Below are 21,335 nucleotides of genomic sequence, written 5' to 3' on the forward strand. Positions count from 1 at the left end.
TATAATCCCGGAGAAGTAAAAATAACATTTAAGACAGTTTATAAAGGCAACATCTCTGAAGTGAAACTAAAAGAAACCTTTTATTTTTCCACCTAAAGTCTTCCTAAAAGAAATTCTCCTTTTAATACCATATAATTAAACAGTTATAACATTTAGACAATAACAATGCCGATTTAAGCATAACAAGACAACCAACCTACCTCCACGGCAGTGAAGCAAAAATTAAGCACAGGGATTTAGTGGTTTAGCAGTACATTTTAAAAATAGTTTCATTTTTATTTCACAGCGTCATGCAGGGGAGGACCAGAGCTATAAACTGAGATGTTCAGGAAAAAGGTACAAAAATCAGAGGCAGTAAACAAGAACATAAATACAAAATATTTGTATTATCCGACTTGCTTATTGATCCATTTAATTCCTTTTAATATTATTTTGACCATTTTATGAGACAGGCTTCCCTCAAAGGCTTTTCATATCAGTTCAGCTAAGAAACATGAGGAAATACCTCAGGCTTACAGTAAATATACATTATGTGAAACCAGCATTGCTGTAAATCCACCATAATTACATTTTTGTCAAGTAAAAATATGAAATATTAATTAGTAACACTGAACTTATATTTAAAGGGAAGCTGCGATTCTTTATAGAGGTTTACTCACATTTACAGAAGTCACAGTATTTGGACATATATGTCACACTTAAAACATCTGAATTTCTTTGCATTCATATAATTTAAAACCAAACAAACTTCTTTTTGCCAAATGTTATACTTGAAATGTATGCTTGTGCTAACTTTCTTTCAAATAAATGCCACTTGGTTTTATATTTTGTTATCTAATGCAATGAAATTCAGACATTTAAGTGTGACTTTAGTGTCCAAATACTTTTTTGGGCCAAAAAGCAATTTGGCAATTGTAGAATAGTTTTATTTATTAGCATTCTTTAATGTGGTACCGTGGGAAATGTTGTAAGAAAGGTGGTGATGTGTTCTTAGGTAATGGTTTTGGTTTGTTATAAGAAAAAGTGTTTAATGTCATAAAACATGACAAAGCAATAAATTGCTTTCTGTATATGGCCATAATATGAGTTATGAATGTGACAACTGAGTTAACAATGAGTATATGAATAAGTGAGTATTTTGGCAGCTCTGAATTTTTTACTTTTTCTGCCACACATGTCTATTTTCACATGGCAATCAATATTTATTAGTGTAACCTGCCTATTTAAGATCATCCTTTCTATGTTGGCTAAACATTTCTGAATATAACACATCAAGTAATTTGACTCAAGAAATGTTCAGTATTTAAGCGTCTCTTTCATAAGGTGTAGGCTTACTACTAAATGTGTTAATGTAACAAGATGTATTAGCAGACATGCTTTTCTGTAAGTATCTGTGTGGAGGACTACACAGCAAATCAAATTTACATTGAAGTAAGGGTATGATATAATACTGGGATAACAATGAAGTAAAACGCTGCAAAGTGGATACCTATTTTATTTTTATTGAAAAGATAGCAATAAAGGTAAAATGGCATTCCACTTTTTCTAATTCTGTAAATAGAAATTCAGCTTGCATAAATCATTGGGAAAACTTTGGGAATCAAAGCCAAGTGAACATTTTTAACTCTACACATTTTAAATATTTTCCAATATTTGTAGTATTTTGATTCTGTCAGGATCCCAGATGCAGTCCTCCTCCACTCCACTTGCCACCATCCCACAATTAGGAACCCATGCTGTGTCATATCCATGCTGGTACCATGTCTTCTGTAAAGGGTGTCCTTGGTAGTCCATTTTCTTTACCCTTACTACATTTACAGTCAGTTTAAGTACAGCAAGACGATCACCTGGACTTGATCGGATAGGGTAACGTCTGGCTTTCTCAAAACTCTTGCTTACATATATTCCAGGACCAAGCATTCCATCTGAAGAGTGGATGAAACCATAACGCTTGATATTAAGAGCTGCTTCCATTGTTGTACCATGATACATATGAACCATAGTTTTAATAGTCTGCGAATGTAGTTAAACCCAGAGCATACCCTACGCACACTAGTTCAGAAAAACTCAGAGCAAGACAAGGAGCTTGATATTTCCAGAAGGAGACTCCCTGTTCTGTCTGAAACGATTTAAAGGTTTGTCAGTGGATCAATATGATTGTCAAAAGAATCACTGCACCTGTGTGCTCAGCCTTGCCTTGCATTGCTTATGAATTTAAAGATTATGCTACAGAATTTAAAATACTGCAGTTTTGTAGTAATTAATTTCTTGTTGAGCAACCTTCCCATAAACTAAAATTCAAAGTATTTTATTCTGAAATCTTTTTTGATCATATCTGTCTCACTGCTTACACTATATGTAAAGTCTAAAGTAAGAATTTTTCTGTTTTGAAAAATAATAATAATTCTGCATCAAACTTACATTCATTAGACAGACACCAAATGAGCCATAAATAAATTATTTCTTTCTTTTTCTTTTTTTTCTTCTTATTTTCTCCCCTTTTCTCCCCAATTTGGAACGCCCAATTCCCAATGCGCTCTAAGTCCTCGTGGTGGCGTAGTGAATTGCCTCAATCTGGGTGGCGGAGGACGAATCCCAGTTGCCTCCACGTCTGAGACTGTCAATCTGCGCATCTTATCACGTGGCTTGTTGAGCGTGTTACCATGGAGACATAGCACTTGTGGAGGCTTCACTCTATTCTCCGCGGCATCCAAGCACAACTCGCCACGTACCCCACCAAGAGTGATCCACATTATAGCAACCACGAGGGGCTTACCCCATGTGACTCTACCCTCTCTTGCAACTGGGCCAATTTAGTTGCTTAGGAGACCTGGCTGGAGTCACCCAACACGCCCTGGATTCGAACTCGCGACTCCAGGGGTGGTAGTCAGCGTCTTTGCTCGCTAAGCTACCCAGGCCCCCCAATACATGATTTCTTTAATATGCATGTTCATATTTTCACTTTCACCTTTTGAGATGGGTGGTGTCACTGTAATTGCCCAACTATTTTAGGAAGAGTTCTTACTGAAAAGCTGTTCAAAAATAGCAAATAGCTTGATGTGGGTCCTTATTTGAATATTTCCTGCTAAGCAATGTTTTCACCAACTTATCCATTCAGTTTTCAGTATCCCTTAGACAGTCAGCACAACAGTCTAGACTTAACTGTGGATCATTTTTCATTGATTTGATGCATTCAAAGTGCATTCAATGGTCACATCCTTCAAATCTCATGACATTTTTCTCATTCAAACTCAATCATTAGTAAAAACCTTAATTGGATATTCAGCCCTCCTTTACATACTGTTTTAAAAACATGTTCAAGCCATATAAATATTAATCTGAAGCAGGGAGTGACGTGCTTTATTGTTTCAATAATTCCCAAAACAGCTGAAGACCCATCCAGCAGTTTTGCTTTTGTTACTGTTATCTATTCAAAAGTGACCATCTTTGTAATGCAGTGCATCTGGAAAGTATTCACAGCGCTTCACTTTTTCCACATTTGGTTATTTTCATGATTTTTAAAAGATTGTATACATTTCCATGACATTCACATGTAAATGATACATTTACAGTAAACAATCTTGACAAGGGTGGATCACACATGCCAACAGATTCTTCCCCAGGTGTATCACTAGAAAGGCATTCAGGGTTCCTGTAAACCAGGAAATATGGAGGAATTTAAAAACTGAGATTTGCAAGCCTGGAAAAGTCATGGAAATGTATAAAATCTTTTAAAAATCATGAAAATTTCAACTGAAGCATTTAAAAAAAATGTTTGATTTACTTTTGTAACGTAATAAAGAAGTGTAATTTACTCTCTTCTTCCCCATTTGATCATTTAATGGTTTGCCTTTGTTGTAAATTGCAGGGATTTTAAAGTTCATGAATCAGATAAGCTTAACTAAAAACCTAAATGAAGAGCTGTGAAGCTAATACTGAGTTGTAAAAGGTTGTCAGTAAAGGTAATTTCCCCAGTAGTGGGGAAAGTACTAATTTTTCAGTGTTATGTGGAATAAATAAATGTGCACAGAGAAGAAATAGGATAGATGCATAGATTTAGCTAATGGAGTGATAGGCAGCAAATTTAAAGGAATAGTTCACCTAAAAATGAAAATTCTTTCATTTACTCAACCTCATGCCATGCCAGATACTGTATGTATGACTTCCTTTTGCAGAACACAAATGAAGATTTTTAGAAGAATATTTCTCTGTAGGTCCTCACAATGCAAGTGAATGGTGACCAGAACTCAGAAGTAAGGACATAAAGGCAGCATAAAAGTAATGCATACAGTGGTTAAATCCATATTTTCTGAAACAATATGATAGGTGTGGGTGAGAAACAGATCAATATTAAAGTACTTTTTTACTGAAGTGAAAGTCACTTTCACACCAAAATATGAGAGTGAAAATATAATGTGTGCTACACAGAAAGGGATGACAACTAAGTGAGCATTATAAAAAAAAAGTACAGATTTCACCCGAAAGAAGGATAGTTTTGCTGGGTAGCATGTGACATTTAGAAGCATGTGAAGCATTTTTCACATGAACATTCTGTGATATAGTAATTGTTTCATGAAAATAACAGCTTGAGAGAAGTATAAAAGCTTTTCAGCATTTTTGTGACCATAAAATGTGACCACAAAAAATATAAACATGCTTTTCTAGATTTTCCTTGATTATTAAAAAAATGTAGAATTGCAAATGACATCTACACTGGAAAAGTAATGAACTCTTCTAAGGTTTCACTTTTTTGTTTTGCAAGTTGGGTGGAGCCTAAAATGGGGGAAAAACAGGTTGGTTGGAAAGTTCCAGTTTAGAATGTTATCTCAACAAGAATGGATGGTATGTGCCTTAACATGGTATGATGTTAATGCTCAATGCTGTAATAACGCAAGCAGTTTTTAAATATACTGACTCATGCAGATGTTCAGCATATTTGGACTCATTTTCTTAAAGGAGGATGATGTCATTTAGACAGAATTATTCGATTTATGTTGTACTACAATAGTATATTTTAATAGGGGATAGTTATGATGGTAACAGGCTTGACGCATAACCTTGGGGCACAATTTCTAGTCTTTTTACAGTAAAAATCAACTTTACATGTGCATTATTGTCAGCGTTTTTTTCTTAAATGTTTTACTCATTTCTCTAATCTAAGGTCAAGGATAATTTTATTTACATTGCACAATGTATTTTCTCAAGCTTTGTATCTTAAGAACCGTGTGAATCTATGCTACGCATGTGGCTCAATATCTCTGCAGGCCTCTTCCATTACTTGGGGAAGAGTTACTTTATCTTAGGGGGTTTGTTATCCTAACTATTTCTCCTCTTTCTCCTCCTCTGGGGTCCTCTGTTGTATGTTTGTTCTGAAAGCTCATGATAGCTGTGCTTATGCTGTGTGTATCAACCAGAGATGGAGACTCAAGTTAGAGACTCGGACTCGAGTCGCACTATAGTCGCATTTTAATAGACTTCAGACTCGACTCCAGACTCAACCTAAAATGACTTTAGACTTGACTTGACTCGACACAAAAGACTTGCGAATATTTAAAAAATCACTCAAGTCTTTAAACCTTAAGTATTAATATCTTAAAGGAAGAATTTGTGTTTTATTTGTATGGTTTTATTACATCTGCTTCACATTTCCCTGTGTGTTATGATCGATCGGAGCCTTATCATAGAATTCAATTATGTATTTCCACTTAAACCTCGAAAAGTGATGAGTCCCATTAAACATGACGGCACACGCCATGCCATTTGTCTCACATTTGGTTGTGCCCTCAGAAGCAGAAACTTCAAGAACACGTTCTCAAAGGTTAGAACACACAAAGCTAGCTAATATTGTACTGTCGTAAACATTGGGTAGTGTAGCTACATAGCTCATTAGGATCACCGACGCTGACCAGAGGTTGTGTCAATTTAAACCTAGCGCTTTTATCAATGTTTTCGTAGTATACTGTATATGCTGCCTCTCTCCCTCTGCGTGCGTGCGTGCGTGCGAGAGAGAGAGAGAGAGAGAGAGAGAGAGAGAGAGAGAGAGAGAGAAATTTCTCCCATATTTTAAAATCTTGCAATCAGCACATGTACAGTTTTTTTGTGGACTTAAAACAGATGGCAAGTTTTTGTCAAAATTATACTTAATGATAGGGCTGGGCGATAAAATGATATCAATATTTATAGAAAAAAATTATTAATTTTATATATTAGGCAAACATTCTACATTTAGAGTAGCGGATCTAAACATGTACGTGTCACTAAAAACACAAGCAGTTTGGAAAGTAACACACAACTAGCATACTGAATCACAGACATGAAATCAGCCTGTTAGGAAGTATTAGCAGGCAGCCCTGCTGTCATGGAAACAAATCAGGCTTTGTAGCCGCTAGCCATTAGCTAGCTATCCGGCTAATTTAATATAGATGTGTACCGAGCAAGACAGCACTGACAATGCAGTACAACAGCTGTCGACTGAACACAACAACAACTCCGACATCAACACCATTGCTGTTTATTTATGTACTATTTAGTTAAACGATTGTCATGATCCGTAGCGCTGTCATAGGCAAGAAAATTTTCTTCTGGTGATGTTTATTGCCGGTTGGCAATCCAGTTTATTGTGCATTACCGCCACCTACTGAGCTAGACGTGAAACATCACAAGAAAGTCTTTCAGTGGAGTTAAACATAATGAAATTGGCTAAATTTCACCAAAAAGAGGTCACACACCTTATGTAGAATTAAATCCTAAACTGAGTGTATTTTAAAGATAGCTTAACCTATGGAGTTTACCAGAGTTGGGGTACTCTAATTCGGACTCTAGTCCAATTTTGAACGAACTCGGACTTGTCACGCACTCGGGTGAATTTGTACTCGAACTTGACATGGACTTAGACATTTTGGACTCGGAAAATATTCAGAGTACAGTCGAGTCCGCGTCATGTGGAACATGAAAATAAAGACGAAAAACAGCAAAAAATTAAGATAAGAAATGAAAGGACATATATGTCATTTTTCGGCACCACACCGGCAGGCAGCAGTAGTGTCTTCTTATGCTTGCAAACAAAACACACACATCACACTGCGTGGCTAGGACGATGCCTTCAAAGTCAGCAATAATTTGTTTTGCTTATTAAAATCAAAGAATTTATTTGCAAGACATCTGGTAAAAAGAAGCACTCTGCGGATTGCACATTTTGCAAATCATCTCTTACTGAAGCGTCTGGCACGACTTCAGATTTCTATTGACATGTTCAAAGAAAACAAAGGTAAGTTGCTTATTATAAACTTTAATACCAACTTAAATCCAAATAACATTGTTAGGGCTGGGCGATATGACGATATATATCGGCTTTCAGTGTGCACACACTTAAAGCGCACGGACAGAAATGAGGCCGCCTCATCGTGCATCATCAGTAACTAATTATCTAATGGCTTATGCTTGGATGGTCAAATAAATCCACACACATCATGTCAAAATGCAAGTCTGGCCGAGTATTCATGTAAACACAGTCGGTTATGTCTTAAGTGAATGTAAATTTAAATAGTTGGGAAAAATCCTCAATAAAGTATATTGCACCTGTGCATTAGGTCTTAAAGTGACAGCAGTCCAATAAACCTGCTGCCGTAATGTTAATCAAACAACAAAAGACAAAGAGAAAACCACTCACTCACTCTACTGATTAACTTTAGTAAATGTAATAAGAATAACTGTATATGTCATACAGTGAAGTCTGTTTTTTTACATTTAATTTCTTTATTCAATTTCTGTAGTATTTCTTCTTACTTGAATACTACTAATAGTCCTACTTGAGAAAACGTATCGTTATGGTGAAATAAGATTTTCTTATCACCCACCCCTAAACATTAGCATTTGGTGATTCCAGTCTTGAATTTTTCTTAAAATGTTAAATGTAATTCTTAATGTGGTAAATATCATAAATCCTGTTGATTGGGATTTTTTATTTATTTATTTATTTATTTATTTTTTTTTAGTAAGGAAATTAACATATCACCACAGAAATGCAGTGACTTTAAATGTCCTTTTTTATTTTTACGTAATGTGCTCTGAATTGCAATAACTAGTTAAGTAGCTTATACAAAACTTTGGAAATTTTAGGCACATTAGATTTGTTTTACATTTACCTTCTGTTTTTGAATTAGTAAGAATTAATAAAATTTTCATTTTTTTGTCCCAGAATAAGAGAGTACCAAAGAGAGCAGCAACCAGCAGATGCTGCACAGCCCAGCATAGCAGGATTTGCAAGACCAGAATTGGCAAAACAAGCAGTGCAACCTTATGATGCAAATTCTCCAAGACAATAAGAAATTCATAATGCCATCATTAAGGATCTGCTCATTGGCTGCACTTTACCTCTGTCAATTGTTGAAAATCAGCATTTCAGGCATTTCTTGAAAGTAATGGACAACAAATACACTCCCATTGCAAGGAAAACAATCACTGAAAAACACATTCCTTTGTTGGCTTATCAGGTTAAGGATTCAATTAAAAGAAAGCTCCAGACCCAATCATCTGTGTCCATAACAGCTGACATAGAGTCTGATCGAACCATGTGGTCCTTCTTCGGTGTTACAGCCCATGGATTAAACCAAAAGGAAAATCAGCTGGAGTCCTTTCTTTTACACACTAGGAGGTTTTGTGGCAGACACAATGGAGACAACATAGCCATGGCATTTGACGAGATCATTGATGAATATAACATAGCAAGTAAAGTCAGGTACATTATTACTGATAATGCAGCCAATATGAAGTGTGCATTCAAAGTCAAGCTACCACAAGAAGAGCAGCACAGTGATGGCAGAGATGCAGAAGATGGAAATTTAGATGATGAGAGTCTTTGGCAGGATGTGACCTGGGAAGACGAGACTATCCTGGTGAGAACAAGACAAAGGTTGTCATGTTTTGCACATTCTCTGCAATTAGTTGTGCATGATGGAATGAAAGAAGCCAAGGCCTTTTCTTCAGCACTTGCCAAAATGTCAAAATTCACCTCATTACTTCACACTAGTACTCAGTTTAAAGAGCGATTTGAGGCTGCATTTGGGACAGATAGATCAATTCCTGCAGCTACATCCACACGCTGAAACAGTACATTCAACCAGATACAGGCCCTTACAGCATTTGACCATAGGGCTCTCACACAAATCAGACTTGCAACATGTTCTTTTTTCAGTTTGTGAATGGAATCAACTGAAGGATTTAGGTTCTGTTCTCTTTCCTTTTGCGGAAGCAACAGACCTTACAGAGGGTGAGAAAATGATCACTATTAGTATGGTGGTCCCCACTGTACTGGACTTAAACACTCATCTGCTCCAAATATCAGAGTCAAGAAGTCATTGCTGGCCATTAGCCACAGCCCTTCAGCAATCACTTTTAAAGAGATTCTCTGGGATCTTTGCGAGAACCAAAATGGTTGAGCAAAATGGGAAAGAGGACCAGTTCAACCATAATGTCTATTTCTTGTCTATTTCTTGGCTACAATGCTTGATACTCAGTTTGGCCTTAACTGGGTTGATCTAGATGTAGCCAACAGTGAGAATCCAGATTCGGTGAAGAAATTCAGAGAGGATCTGAAAAGATCACTTATGGGTAATGCATTTTATTTGCTTTAATAACTTAAAAATTATTTGTTTGCATTTTATTCTGAAGCAATTTTCTTATTTGTCCACCACATATGCTGTATATTGCAGAGCATAAAAATATGTCCCTAAATCCAAATAATGCATTTTAATGTGTTATTTGTGCATGTTTCATATTTTTCAGATACTTTGGCTGCAGAGGTTGAGGCCACAGCAGATGGAGACGTGCTGCATTCTGAAGTTAACAGTGATGCTGATGCAACCACAGATTCTCCTCTTGGCAAATGCCCACGACTTCTAGCTCACTATTGAGCCCACAAGCACCTGAGCCACTCAGCTAAGGATGCATTGCATTCAATTCTACTCCGAGTACTCTCTCATCCAATATAAATGTGGGGGAGAGGCATTAAATAATTTAAATGTCAGCTGGAACTGGAGGACACAATTTAGTGTGATACAATAACAAATCAGGTTAATTTGTATTTTCATACACTTGTAATATAATAAAAGTTCTGCATATACCTCTATATCCCTTTTCTTTGAAACCATTTTTTGATAGGAAACTAGTTGAGGTTCTGTTGACATAAAATACAAATATGAAATGGCAATGGCAAGATGTAATAGTGGTATTTTATGTTACATATTTATATTGCCATTGGTTTAATGGGTTGAAAGGTTAAAATATTAATGGAAGGTTAAAATTTACAATAGCAATTTCAAATCTTTTTTTCAATTTAATTACTTTCTGGACTCGGGCAGACTTGACTCGGACTCGGCCTTTAAGAACTCGGACTTAAGTCCAACTCGGCCTCTTTTGGACTCGGACTCAGACTCGTACTTGATTGGTTAGGGACTTGGTCTTGACTCGAACTCGACAAAGGTGGACTCGGACCCAACGCTAGAGTTTACTGTAAACAAACAAGTTATGTTTAATTCATTCTTGAGGTCTAACAAACATGTGGAATGCAGTTCTGCCTCCATTAATGATATGAAATGTACAGTATATATCGTGATAAATATCAATATCGAACGATATGAAAAAATATTGTTAATTTTTTTTTTTTGCCCATATCGCACAGCCTTACCTAATGATATCATATTACTTTGCATATGTCATATTGCATTGCTTGTGTGACAAACTGCAGCACCTTTGTCTCACACACACACACACACACACACACACACAAAAACGTACAGGGTAAGTTAATTAAGTCTGTGAAAGCATAAAATAAAATGAAATAAAATAAAAATAAAATCTTCAGGTAGAATCCAATTAGTATCCCAGATTTATCAAAGATCAAACATTTATAATTTTTGAGTATTAAATACACACACACACACACACACACACACACACACACACACAAACACACAAAAGATGTAACCTTTGGTGACTTGAGACTCGACACAGACTCGTGACGAAAGACACGAGACTTGACTCTGACTCCAGTGTAAAAAAAAAAATGCCGCCGATGTGTGGCAATCTGTTGGGTGTTACTCCTCGCAAACTTGTGTTTTGTTTATTTTTGTTGTATATATCGTTATTTTACCTGTCCGTTTTTTCACTTATAACGCATGATCGACAGATGCTTCTCAATATCGGTGGAGCAATTAAACAAGGCGCATTTATAAACACTTTGGACATGGATCTGCTACACTTACTAAGGCCTACCTGCAAACAAAGAGGCCGACATGACCCACCTGAGCGCAAACAGGGCTGCAGGGCAGGAGTCTAGGTGAGGACGAAACGCCGCGGACTTCAGCCCCCAATGCCTAGCATTTTTCTGGCTAACGTGCAATCTCTTGACAACAAACAAGATGATCTCAGGTGCAGAATTAAGTTTCACCGGGAATTAAGGAACTGTTGTGTTTTAAGCTTCATGGAGATGTGGCTGACCACCAGCATCCCGGACCACAAAGTACAACTGGAGGGCTACATATTATATCGTTCTGATCAAACTGAAAAATCCGGCAAAAAGCTTGGAGAGGGAGTTTGCCTCCTCATTAACAATTCATGGTGTACAGATGCAGAAGTCATGTCACAGAACTGCACACATAACATGGAATATTTACAGGTCAAATGCAGACCATTTTACCTTCCAAGAAGTTCTCTGCTGTTCTCATTGCTGTTGTTTACATACCACCGCAGGAGAACACACACAACGCTCTGAGCGAACTGTACAGCATCATAACCAGACATGAAAAAGCATACCCCGATGGTCTGTTTATTATCTCAGGTGACTTTAATATGGCCAACTTCAGGAGTGTATACCCCAAATACCATCAGCATGTTTCCTGCCTCACTAGGGGCTCTAACATATTGGATCATTGCTACAACACACACAAAGATATCGCTCCCTTACACAACTGCATCTTGGACAATCGGATCATGCCTCGGTGCACTTACTCCCTGTTTACAAGCAAACTGAAACTGGAGAAGCCAGTGACGCGAACGGTGCAACTGCTGTCACATTCTTCATTAGAAACTGTGTTAATGACTGAGTACCCACAAAAATGATACGCACATATCCCAACAACATACCATGGACCACACCGGAGATCTGCAAAAACATTAAAAAAAATCACACCATCGTGTTCCGGTCCGGAGACATGCAGGCTTACAAAATGTGCAAGTACGATCTCCGGAAAGCCATTAAGAATGCAAAACGTGACTATGGACGGAAACTTGAGTTGCAGTTTAATAACACGCATGATGCGGTTGTGGCAGGGAATAAAAACTTTCACAGACTACAAACCCACTTTAACAACTGCTAGCGCATCACTCACGGATGAGCTGAACAGCTTATATGGCTGCTTTGAACACGCAAAAAAGTCACGCTCACTTCTATCCTCAAGTGGACTGAGCATCAAAAAAGCTCACCAACGTCTTCACTTTCTCAGACATCTGAGGAAAACTCGGATGACCACAGCAGTCATGACCAGTTTCTACAGGTGCGCTGTTGAATCCATTCTCACCGGAGGCATTACATGGTACTGCAGGACAAGATTGCTCCGCAAAGGGTGGTGAAAACAGCTCAAAGAATAATAGGCACACGTCTCTCCGCAATCCAGGAAATCCACTCTAAACGCTGTCTCAGGAAAGCTGAAAGCATTATGAAGGAATCTAGTCACACTGCATGACCATTTTTCTTCTTTCTCCCCTCTGGGGAGTGGATCAGGTGCATCAGCACATGCACATCAAGATACAGGGACAGCTTCTACCCCACTGCCATAAGACCAGAGGTGGGTAGTAACGTGCTACATTTACATGTACATTTTACTTTTATGAGTATGTTTTATGGTGGGTACTTTTCACTCTTATTCAAGTAAATTTCTGATGAAAAAAATGTACTTTTACTTTGTTACAATTGGTAGTGTTCCTGTCATTCTACACAATACCTTAATTTTACACCAAGCCAAGGACATATTTCAAGATTAAAATCGCAGCTCCAACATAAGAAAACACGGTGAGGTAAGTTTTAGAGATTGTGACAATGTGGGCTTGTCTGTGTCATGGTGATACTCATTCATTTTCAGTGTGAATCTGAAACTATGGGCTCTTATGGACCTCAGTTACTAAGTTTGCATTGTTATATCAGTGCTGCAACATATCAGTGCCTACTGTATAAATCCTTGTAAACATACACGTGAAGTACAAATGTGTTGCCCTGCCTATCGTGATTGTGAGCATTCCTGCATGTGCAAGGTTGGCACAGCGTTTGACAGATGCGGGCGGCTAAATTGAACTAAATTCACTCAGGACGTAAAAAGCTGTGAAATAATGACAGAAGGCATGAACAAAGCATGATTTTGCTTCAGTGTATAATTAAACATTATACATAACTTGGGACTGTGTGACATTGTTCACGTTTTTCACCGTAATAATTACTAGAAAAAGGTTTCCAAACTTCTCTTCTAATTGACAGATTCTTCCAAATCTGAGAAGTATCCTGAAAGTGACAGTTCAGACTTTAATTAATATTATATCATAATTTCCCTGCCCTCATGTTCTTCCAACCCAGTGAAACTTTCTGTATTCTGTGGAACCCAAAAGATGTGAGACAGAATGTTAGGGACTGACAGTCTCAGTCACCATTCCCTTTCAAAATATGGAGGGGGAATAAAACATGCAGTGAAATTAAATGATAATTAAGGTTAGCATTCTGTCACATCTCCTTATAGGTATCATTTTTCCAAAATTTTAAATTCTCGCATAATTTACTCACCCAAATGCCATCCAAGATGTGTGTATTTTTTCCTTCTTCTGCTGAACACAAAGATTTTTTGAAGAATATCTCAGCTCTGTTAGTTTATACTAGAATGCAAGTGAATGCGTACCAAAACTTTGAAGCTCAGAAAGCACATAAAGGTAGTATTAAAGGAATTCAAATGACACTGGTTCAATCTGTCTTCAGAAGGCATATGATAAGTGTGGGTGAGAAACAGATCAATATTTAAATCCTTTTTTACTAATAAATCTCCACTTTCACATGCTTCTTCTTGTGTTTTTGTTGATTCAATTCTTTGTGCATATTGCCACCTACTGGGCAGGGAGGAGAATTAATAGTAAAAATAGGACTTTATATATTGTAAAGTTGTAGATATTTATCTGTTTCTCACCCACGCCTATCTTATTGCTTCTGAAAATCACTGGAGTCGTATGAATTACTTTTATGCTGCCTCTATGTGTTTTTTGGAGCTTCAAAGTTCTGGTCACCATTCACTTGCATTGTATTGACCAACAGAGTTGATATATTCTTCTAAAAATCTTAATTTGTGTTCTACAGAAGAAAGAAAGTCATACACATCTGGGATGGCATGAGGGTGAGAAAATGAGAGCATTTTAATTTTTTTGTGAAACATCCCTTTAATTTGATGCATGGAAGAAAGAAGTCATATGGGTTTGGAACAACATTGTGGTGAATGATGACAGTTTCATTATTCACAATAATATTTATAGCATTATTATTATTATTATTAATCATTCTGTAATGCATGTTAAATATGTATCAGGACACATTGGAAGGGGGTCAGACCTGTAGAAGAGTGTGTGAGGGAGTTTTGGGCATATTCTGCCCATGGGAGGAAGAAGCTCCACTTATCCTGTTCCTTGCTACAAGTATGTTCTTAAGTATCTACCAATCTCCTGATTGAGACGCTCCACTTGTCCATTAGTCTGTGGATGATATCCGGAGGTGAGTCTGACATTGATGTTTAATAGTTGGCAAAAGGCTCTCCATACCCGTAAAGTGAATGTCATTGGGTAATCCATAAATTCTAAATACTTGATTGAACAGAACTTGAGTGATTTCCATGGCAGTGGGTAGACCTTTCAATGGCATAAGACGACAAGATTTTGAGAAGCGATCAATGGTGACCATGATGGTGGTGAATCCTTGAGAATTAGCCAGGTCAATGACAAAATCAATAGATAAGTGGGACCAGTGTCGTTGAGGAATAGGTAGTGGTTCTAGGAGTCCTGCAGGAAGTTGGCGAGGTGTCCGTGATTGGGCGCAGGTCCGACGGGCCTGTACATAATTATTGACATTAGCAGATATCGTGGGCCAACAGAATTCATTTTTGACTAGAGCACTGGTACGATTAATTCCAGGATGTCCAGAGGTGAGTGATGTATGAACCCATTGAATGATTCTGTTGCAAAGACTGAATGGAACATAGATTTGCCAGCGGGACACTCTGGAGGGGAAGGCTCCTCTTGTTGGACATGCTGAATCTCCTCCATGATATCCCACCTGATGGGTGCAATGATGATTGAGGAGGGTAAGAAATTTTCTGATCTGATAGGTGCATCAACAGAGACATAGATATGTGACAATGCATCGGCCTTACTATTTTTGCTTCCTGGATGGTATGTGACTGTGAAATTGAAACGAGTGAAAGAGAGTGCCCATCTGGCCTGACTTGATGTATTCCAGATTCTTGTGATCTGTGATGACTTGGAATGGATGCAGTGCACCTTCTAGCCAGTGTCGCCATTCTTCTAGAGCGGCCTTGATAGACAGTGATTCCTTGTTACCAATGTCATAATTATAATCTCTTCTGGGGTTAACTTTTGGGAGAAGAACGCACAGGGGTGTAACTTGCCAGGGTTTCCGTGACGTTGAGAGAGAACTGCACCAATTCCACAATCAGAGGCGTCAACCTCTACTATGAAGGGAATTTGAGGGTCTGGATGCTTGGTGAAACTGGACTTGAGTTTCTTGAGGGTTTTTGTTTCTGCCTCCGTCCAAGCCAACTTCTTTGGTTTTCCTTTAAGAAGGGAGCTGATAGGTGCAGCTATGGTACTGTATTTACGGATGAATCTGCAGTAGAAATTAGCGAAGCCTAGAAATCATTGTAACTCCTTGACAGTGGTAGGTATGGGCAAGTCAATGATGGCTTTTACCTTGGCGAGATCCATCTTAACTCCTGAGTGGCTAATATTATAACCCAAGAACGTGGTAGACAGGACATGAAACTCACATTTTTCAGCTTTGACGAAGAGATTATTCTGTAGCAGGCGTGGCAAGACAATTCTTACATGGTTGACATGTTCTTCAATGAACCGGGAATAGATCAAGATGTTGTCTATGTAGACTATCACATACTGATTCAGGAGATCCTTGAAGATTTCATTAACGAAAGACTGGAATACTGAAGGTGAGTTGGCGAGCCCGTAGGGCATGACCAAGTATTCATAGTGCTCCCTGGTGGTGAGAAAACTGTCTTCCATTCATCACCCTCACGTATTCTGATGAGATTGTAAGCAGATCTGAGGTCAAATTTAGTGAAATATCAGGCCTCTTGTAATTGTTCCAGTGAAGAAGGGATAAGAGGCAGAGGATGACAGTTCTTAATTGTAATTGTGTTGAGTGCTTGATAGTCAATACAAGGTCTTAAGCTATCATCTTTCTTGTCAATGAAGAAGAACCCAGAGGCTTCTGGGGAAGTGGATGGTCTAATAAATCCATACGATAGAGCCTCTTCAATGTATTCTTCCATGGCCTCTGTCTCAGGGATGGACAGTGGGTAAACACGGCTTTTAGGTGGAGAAGTGTTAGAAAGTCAATGGCACAGTCCCAAGAGTGATGAGGAAGTAACTTGGTGGATGTTCTTTACTAAACACCTCCGCTAACTCAGCATACTCATTGGGAACATTATCTGGTAATGGAGTGAGGTTCTTTGTGAAATAGTTTGAGCAGACTATAAGCTTGGTGGGCAGTTCCAGACAGTGAACGTGACAATGAGGTGACCTCTACCAATGGGACCATCATCCACAGCAGTAACAGCGATAGGTGGTTCACATTTGGTCGTGGGAATGTTTAATTGTTTTACTAAATCTTGGTGGATCACATTCGCAGCAGCTCCTGAATCTGTTAACATTGAGAAGTGATGTTCTTGGTTAGCAACTGACAACATGAGGGGGAGAGATAAGCATTGACTGAATGATAGAGTGTTAAAGATGTGACTCACTTGATAACTTTGTGAAGCAGTGGCATTAGGTTTAACGGGGCAGTTGGAGCAGCGATGACCTGGTTCACCACAGTAGAAGCAGAGCTTATTGAGTAATCATCTTTTCCGTTCATCCGGTGATACATGTTTTCATCCTATCTGCATGGCTTCAGTAGGGTTAGGCTGACATGGTACTTGAACAGTGGTTGTAGGCATAAGAAAAGCTAGGGAGGTATTAGAACATGGTTGTGATCGTAAAAGATTGTCTATTTTGATAGCGAGGGTAACAAACTGAGAGAAGTCGAGGGAGTCATCTTTGCATAATAATTCAGTTTGTGGTTTAGCAGACAAACTGGAATGAAAAATGTGCTTCAAAGCGATGTCATTAAACCCACTCTATGCTGCAAGCGTTCTAAACTGAATGTCATGATCTGAAGCAGGTCTGTTGCCTTGGCGAAGCTGAGTTAGTTGAGACGCTGGGTCCATACCCCCAGCAGGATATTGAAAAACATCACGCATCAGGTTTGTGAAATAAGTGTACGACTGTTGAATACTTGCATCGTGATCCCAAACAGCTGTAGCCCATTCTAATGCCTTCCCGGTAAGCAAAGCCATGAAAAGGAACACTTATTGTCTTGGTTAAAAACTTAAGGTTGATTTGAGAAATTGATAGAATATTGCCATAGGAACCCAGTACAGTTATCAGGAGAGCCATCAAACTTATCAGAGTCAATAACTGGTGTTGAAAACCCTTGAGCATCTCATTTTGATACCTGATGGAAAAAAGAAGTTGAGAGACATCTGCTGAATCCGTGCCAAGCGAAGTATTCTCTAATAATGAGGTAGGCTGAGAGGATTCCATTTGCGGATCTTTATTAAAGGATCTGAACAAATATTCCAAACAGTAGTCATCAATCATAGTTGGGTCACAAGCTTTGGTCGAAATGCAGACAAATCGGTCCACAGGTAAACAAATCCAAAACGGTAATCCAAAGATGTGAATCCAGCAAACGTAAGCAGTAGTCATAACAATCAGTCTAAAAAATGGCATGGAAAAACCGCTTGGTAAGTCAGATTAACTGGCAATACTTCGCAATGTGTTAATGTGAACACATGGCTTATATACATGGTGAACAGGAAATGACAATACAGGAACTGATGTGGCAGGAACATGAAGTGACAGAGTTCAAAATTTAGGTGAGGGCTCCCTCTGGCAGATGGAAGACTGCTCAAACGTTACAAGAGTAAGCATCCATTACATTATATGTGAAAGTAACTAGTTACTCACTACTTGAGTATTCTTTTTATTGGATACTTTCTTACTCTTACTCGAGTAATTTTTAACATTATTACTTTTGCCTCTACTTGAGTAATACATTTTTTTAAAGTAACTGTACTTTTACCTGAATAAATTTTTTGGCTACTCTACCAACCTCTGCATAAGACTGTTCAATAATACTGTTACATCTAATACATAACTTTATAGACCCCTTTCACATACACACTTAATATAATTTAGCACTCATTTCAGAACACTTACCATCAACCTTTGTGCACTATTATTTCTGTTCAGCCTGCAACTGGTGTTGAACTGTATAGTGCTCCCTGGTGGTGAGAAAACTGTCTTCCATTCATCACCCTCACGTATTCTGATGAGATTGTAAGCAGATCTGAGGTCAAATTTAGTGAAATATCAGGCCTCTCGTAATTGTTCCAGTGAAGAAGGGATAAGAGGCAGAGGATGACAGTTCTTAATTGTAATTGTGTTGAGTGCTCGATAGTCAATACAAGGTCTTAAGCCATCATCTTTCTTGTCAATGAAGAAGAACCTGGAGGCTGCTGGGGAAGTGGATGGTCTAATAAATCCATACAATAGAGCCTCTTCAATGTATTCTTCCATGGCCTCGGTCTCAGGGATGGACAGTGGGTAAACGCAATGTTAATTTTTAACATTATTACTTTTGCTTCTACTTGAGTAATAATTTTTTTAAAGTAACTACTTTTACTTGAATAAAGTTTTTGGCTACTCTACCCACCTCTGCATAAGACTGTTCAATCATACTGTTACATCTAATACATAACTTTATAGACCCCTTCACATACACACTTAATATAATTTAGCACTCATTTAAGAACACTTACCATCATCTTTGTGCACTATTATTTCTGTTCAGCCTGCAACTGGTGTTGACCAAGTATTCATAGTGCTCCCTGGTGGTGAGAACTGGTGTTTTTATATATATATATATATATATATATATATATATATATATATATATATATATATATATATATATATATATATATATATAACATTGCTACTGCCTCCAACATACTGCTGCTATTTATAGATATTTATTACACACTTATATACATATATACATATTTACATTACACATTAATATATGAGTGCATATATGCATACTCATTTTACATATTCATTACACTACATATTCTCCAGGGGTGGGGTTGGCTAGCCCTACTCTATACACATGTGTACTACACATTCTCTATGCACATTGCTTTATTGTGTAAGCTTATGTAAATTTGCTGTCTGTCACTCCTTGTTTGACTTGGTTTCTTTGCACAAACATGTTGTCTCAGGTTTGCGAGAAGCACACAAGTAAGAATTTCATTGTACTTGGTACTCTGTATACATGACAATAAAAAAATCTTTGACTTTTGACTTTGACTTAAAGACTCCAGACTTGTCTCGGACTTCAGTTGAAAGACTCATGAGCATCTCTGGTATCAATCCAGTAGATACATGATGGCATTTGATAATGTGCCATGAGCAGCCCCACACAGAATCTGTATGCACCGCAGAGTGAGTGCATTGATCTTAGCTTGGAGAAATGCATAAAATCAAACTGAGAAAATGTTTTAATCTAAATATATATGGAACTAAGCTGAAATGCTAGCATGTTTTTAATGTGCATATTGGCTAGTACAGCAAAGATAAGTTTGAAACTCAGAACTCAAGATAGAAAAATAAAAAATAAAAAAAATTTTTTTTTAAGAAAAGTTAAATTTATTGTTAAACTCCTATTACACAATGTGTTATGACACATTGCTTACTAAGATAATACAGAAATAAAACAATAATGATTCTTTTATATTTGCATGGAGTGGCTGTGATTTTGTGTTAATGACAGAACAGGACAAGTGGTGGATCAGAAAATGTTCGTAAACGAAAAGAAAAAAAGAAGACCCACATTGTGAAAATTTTTAAATATCCAAGATTAATAAAACAAACAAACCAAAAATAAATAAATAAAATAATAATCATCCATTTCTATAATTGTTTTTTTTTTTTTCATTAATTAATTCATTAATTCATTCGTTTAACTAATTTTTTTTTTTTATTTATTTATTATTTTTTATTTTTTTCATATAAATCATTTGGCAAGCATTAGTGGTGCAACATATTTACAATGTTTCTTTTTTTCTTTGTTTTGGAAATTGTCAACAATTAAGTAATTTGTCCACTTTTAACGGTGCCAAATATACCTAGCAAAGGTTCTACCAGTTTCTACAATTTTCAGTGATGTTTAGAACCCTAATTCGCCTTGGATCAGTAAATGGTATAAATCCATTGTGTTTGATCCTATGTGCATTTGCCATTGTAGTGCCATGGAACATGATGTATGTTTTCCATCCAGAATATTTCTGAAGTCCAGTGGAATAACTATTGTCTTCCACTGTATTCACAGTAATCAAAGCAATTTTAGAGGTTTCAAAATATTTGATAATTAGTTACCGATATTATTTATTTATTTTTTTGAAAACAATATGCAAATTGCAGTCTTAAAATTCTGAAAAAGGAAACTTAGTATCAACAATTTAGATTAATTATCATATAAAAAAAAAAATTAAAAAAAATGTTAAATATGGATAATGTTTTAAGTCTTCAAGAGCTTACCTTCCCAAGAATGTTTAGGCACCAAATGGCCTCTAAATGAGGAACTCTTTATATTACTAATATTTCACGAGTGTTACATCATTGTTTCATCCCACTTCTACATTTCTTTATGTAACATTTTATATTTTCACACAGGGTAGGATGCGAAATATAAAATAGGTCAAGAAGGATGTGGTGGCTTAGTCTCTGTCAATAGCAGTCCTCTGAGTCATTTGTTTGCCCCTGGCTTCCTGTCTTAAACCAAACCCTTACCCATAATATTTCAATTCTGCATTGCCACACTCACACTTTCTTAGAAACGAAACTCAAAAAGTAGGATACTGCCAATCACACCACAAGCACATTCATGCAGGAAACAGCTC

General features: G+C 37.3%; 1 long non-coding RNA gene across 1 annotated transcript; it reads left to right on the top strand.

The window, feature by feature from the left end:
* The first annotated feature begins 7,069 nt into the window (after positions 1-7,069).
* Positions 7,070-10,112, top strand: LOC127441008 (uncharacterized). Its single transcript, XR_007897262.1, has 3 exons — positions 7,070-7,267; positions 8,198-9,609; positions 9,784-10,112. It is a non-coding gene; the product is annotated as an uncharacterized LOC127441008 (long non-coding RNA).
* Positions 10,113-21,335: the final 11,223 nt, after the last annotated feature.

The sequence above is a fragment of the Myxocyprinus asiaticus genome, chromosome 5 (assembly GCF_019703515.2).
Source record: "Myxocyprinus asiaticus isolate MX2 ecotype Aquarium Trade chromosome 5, UBuf_Myxa_2, whole genome shotgun sequence".
NCBI classification, from domain to species: domain Eukaryota; kingdom Metazoa; phylum Chordata; class Actinopteri; order Cypriniformes; family Catostomidae; genus Myxocyprinus; species Myxocyprinus asiaticus.